The sequence below is a fragment of the Mya arenaria genome, chromosome 6 (genome assembly GCF_026914265.1).
Source record: "Mya arenaria isolate MELC-2E11 chromosome 6, ASM2691426v1".
Taxonomy (NCBI): domain Eukaryota; kingdom Metazoa; phylum Mollusca; class Bivalvia; order Myida; family Myidae; genus Mya; species Mya arenaria.
In genome coordinates, this window is record NC_069127.1 from 37,335,632 (window position 1) to 37,340,496 (window position 4,865).

Below are 4,865 nucleotides of genomic sequence, written 5' to 3' on the forward strand. Positions count from 1 at the left end.
ATTAAAACAATATTATTAAATGTGGTAAATCTTGTTTGGGAGTAAGAGTGCATCTTTAAAGTAAGATTGATGAGAATTTCGTTATTTACCAAGTTAACAGCGAACCCCTTATTTTTGGTTCATAATTAATCCATAAAATACCTAGGAATACATAATGAAAGTTGAGTGAAAGTTGAGGCTACCCTACATAACCGCTTAACAAAGTATTCGATCAGAAGCTTTAAGTAAGTCGCAAAGTGCCTTTCCTATTTGAAATTTACATTCGTCCCATGTGAAATGATTTATTTTTGGATCCGTTATAAATCTTGTATATGAATTAGTGATAAGACGGCGGGAAGGTAGTTGGTAGTTGGGGATTCGTATATTCAACTACCTGCTAGTTGCCAGTTGGTGATGCAAATATTCAATACCTGCTAGTTGCCAGTTTGGAATTCGAAAAATCAGAGTTAGATGTTGATGTTGATATTAAGATACTCGACTATTTCGGTTATTCGCAAATATCCAACTACACAATATACAACATTCAGATTGTTTTCTTCTTATTTCATGGTTAAAAGGTACACATGTACAAAAATGCTCATGCATCTATACATCTTGACAAACACTGGTTTAATTCACCCTTATTCGTACATTCGCCAGTTGGATATTCGACCATTTCCAGTCGGTTATTCGCGAATATTCAACTACCAACCAGTTCAGATTTTTGTCTTTTTATATGGTTAAAAGGTACACATGTATAGAAATCAAACAATGTTTGGTGTTTTTTTATGTATACATATGTATCTTCGTAACAACACTGTTTTAATTCCTATTATTTGTATATTTGCGGATATCCGACCATTTCCAGTCTAGTATTCGCGAATATTCAACTACTAACTAGTAAGTAGTTGGGAATTCTGATCTTGTCTATATATATGGATTTAAAGATCACATATGGAAAAATAGGCCGCCAAATAATTTAAGAGAAATGTTCCTCAGGTAGCCCTCTTTGGTCATATCCCGACCCCTGTCAGCAGAGTATTAAACGAACCAGGATTGCTTAAAGTAATTAAATGAAGGGCTACTTGATATTTTGAATGAAGCGTTATGTAGTGGTTCTTCATCTAAATTGTTTAAGGTTTGCCCTTGGTTTTCTATATATTTTAAACGAAAATCTTATGACATTTTCTTCTCTGAAACTGCAAGGCGCTATCCCTATATATTTAATATGTAGCTTTAGCAAGATTGTTCAAATAATGGTCCTATGGTCATAGCTGGACCTACCCCGAGGGTCTCACATTTCTATAAACTTATTTAGTTAAATCTGTAAAATCATCTTTTCTGTAACCACAACCCCAGACCCTTGATGTTTGGTATGTAGCCCCATGTAGTTGTTAGTAGCTAGATATACAAATAGCACCCAAATGACAGCCTTAGCAACGAATGACTACCTTAGAAACCAATCAGTTTCTTATCAACCACTTACTGACTAAACAACCATTGATTTTCTTCGCAACCGAAGTTTTTCTAACCAGCCACTTTCATCCTAAGTAACCAGCAAGCTCCGTAGTCACCAATTATTTTCTTTGCAACCAATGACTTCCCTTTTTACCACTTTCTAACTAAGCAACATTTTTTCTTCAACATTTGGCTTCGTTTGCCATCACATCTGTTGTCCCTTGGAACGACCAGCTGACAGTATTTTTACTTCCCTAGGAAAACAAGTGATTTCCCTTTACAATGACCAACCTCCTTCTCAATAATCAAATTAATGACGGAACAATTACTACCTAGGCAAGCAGCAGCATCCTTAATAACCACTGACTTGTTAGTCAATGTAATCAGGTAAGCGATATAGGGCCATCTTTACCCTCTTGTTTATAAATTCTCTTGAAACCTTAAATGAAATTTACAAGCAATGTGTCTTATTGATGCTGAAGGTGGTCATTTGGCATTGATCTATTGACAAATTTTATCAAACAGTTAACAATATATGGGTCGTTTTGCTCAAAACTTCTGTATGTATATGCAATTTTGGAATATGGCAGTGGTTAAAAAGGGAAAACATAGGCTTGATAAATATTGAAACTTCGGATTTTCATCGAGAACCAAATGGTTAACAAATAACTTACAACACAGCAATCATCTTAGGGGATGAAGCCAATTAGTGTTTCTGGGCTTTAAGTTGACTTTAAATATTGACTAGAAATGTTATAGTCGTCCAATATGTCCGTTCGATATTTAAAACACTTAATCTAACACAAACTAAAAAAACGAATTTTTAATCAACAAGCGTCTTTTATGATCAATAATGTCTGCGGCTAGGCGCTAATTGTTCACTTGTTATACCAATTGACCCTGTGGTTCTTCTTGTTTTCTTTTGTTTTATTTTGAATTACATCTGTTCCATTTAACTATGTATTATATATGTCATATTTTACGCACTTGAAATAGACAATCCCTTTCCTTATCAAGCGATTCAGGATGTTTACATTCAAATGTCTGCAAGTTTTATCTCAATGTGTCCTGTCCTGGCATGTAAAGGTCAATTATATGGCCCCTATGTTGTACTTGTGTGCAGTTCTCATCGCAATCAGAGACGAAACCTTTATAATAAGAGGCCCGTCCATTGCAAAGGATTTCAAGAACATTTTTACCAAAAACACTTCCTGGCCTATAGTTTGCCATACATCTGCATCAAAATTCCTAATGCCTAATCAGATTGAGTTTCTAGTTCACTTGATGACTTACTCTGAAACTGCTGTCCAAGAATATGTCGTTTTAATTACCATTGTCGAGGGTTATCCGAAACTTTATAGACATTAGGTAGTTATGAATTTGCATTACTCTTTGTAACGTCAAATGTAGGGTTAAAGCTTAGGACTTTCGGAATGATGTTGCACACTGTTCTGTCATTTTTGGAAGCACCCTTCTGTCCTCATTGAAACAAACATGTGAAACCTTCTGCCGTCATTGAACTCAATGCTTCAACTGTTTTTTTTATTAAAACTTATTATAAAACTATAATTAAATACAAACCTCACATATTGTTGGCAGTTGAAACCTAATATTGCTTATAAAACATGAGTTGTTTATCAAATTAGTTATGTTCAAGTACTTCACCGCCCGATACAACGTGCCTTTTTTACCCTTAGCACCCTGTCCCTTTTTTTGTGCAGCACCAAGCCCTTTAAAACCTGGCTTAAACTCAGGAGATGAAAGCTTAAATAATATCATTCTTTCGGTTAGGTTGACCCTTTGTATCATCACCCTTTAAAAAATTGGTCACATGAGAAATCTAGGAGAAAATGAAATATACACTATGTTTTTTAAGTCAGTCCATGATAAAATGCTGATTTGTTTTTGTCCAAGAAATTAACTCAGTGCTTGTAAACTTGGTCATTTTAAACTATTAAGCTACTGGGCTTGTCCCTATAATTCTAATTCAATTATCAGATTTTTTTATACATTGAACCAAGGGATCATTGTTTCTTTATATTCATGAATAAGAGATATCTTGACAATCTTTAAAACCGGACGACATTGGTCTGAAAACCTTGAATCTTGAAGTTATTTAGGTTTTCTAATGACTCAATTTTAACACATACAAAGAAATATTTAAAGAAAACTCAGATTTGTTCAGCCGATATAGGTCGGAAATATTTTTGTTTTAAAATTGGGTGTACAGTCAACAGCATTATGATTTATCCAGCGTTCCCCGGGTACCAACGAATGTGAAGTTTACTTACAATCGGAGTCTTGTATATTTGGTTCCCGGTGCATAAAAAAGCGAGTGCGTTGGTCCATCGGGTGACACAATAAAAAGTTCAAAACATTCGAAACGAGAAGGAGTCATTTCCGTTCGATTTTTCGTGAGCAACGTGAACACGTTTGTTCGCATCTTAAGGGATTAGAAGAAAGGAAATTAATTAGTTTTGTGCTGTCGTGAAGATAAATCATAAATTGATTAATATATGTTGCTTGCATTATTTGGTTTTCTGCTAAATTTAATGCTCAAACAATATGCCATCTTATGGTCTTGGAATGGTTTGTTTCTTCACTTCTTATGTATACCGCTAAAAGTATCAAGTACGCATTTCTATATTGCATACTTTACTATTAACTTGTGGTTTTAATGATAAACAATGTCTTTGACGTGGTTATAACACATGTATTAGCAAAAGTTACGTTTCATTTGAAAATCGAGTCATTGTGGTCACAGCGGACTGTATTTGATCGCACCTCTCTTACGAATATTATCTATCGGTCATATCTGTCCTAATTCGTGCAAAGAGGCAATCCCTTTCCTGTTAAAGCAGTGTATAGAGCTGACAGACTAGCTTTTAAATGGGTCAGGTCAAAGAGGTGTCCAATGTGTTGTTCGTTCGTGCGATTCTTTACGTTATCCTTGACTGTTGATCGGGAGAAGTCCGTCCATTACGACTTATTTAAGGTGTTTCTTACCATTATTAATAGCTCAAGTTTCATACAGTTCACGAAGTTAAAAATGTATGGTTTCCAGATGTTATTGAGAGTTTGATATCTATTTTGTACATATATTTAGGGGCTTGCACTGCCTGGGACCCCTCGTGATACCTGGCTTGGATCACCCCGAACCCCGGAAACGACACGCAGCCGTAGGACAGCAGTTGGAAACGTGATAGCAGACGCCTTTCCGGAAGACGCCGCTGTCTTCCTATGCAACGCTTGCCGGAAAAAGTCACTGTGTCCTGAATTGCCGCTTCTAGAAGCCGACCATTTCCTTTGCCGATTGTGTTTCATTTTTATCGCCGGCATCATACTTTTAAACTTTAAACTATCGGATGTACAATGTCCTGATCGCAACAATGACCTTCAAACCTGTATTTAACCAACCAAAAATATTA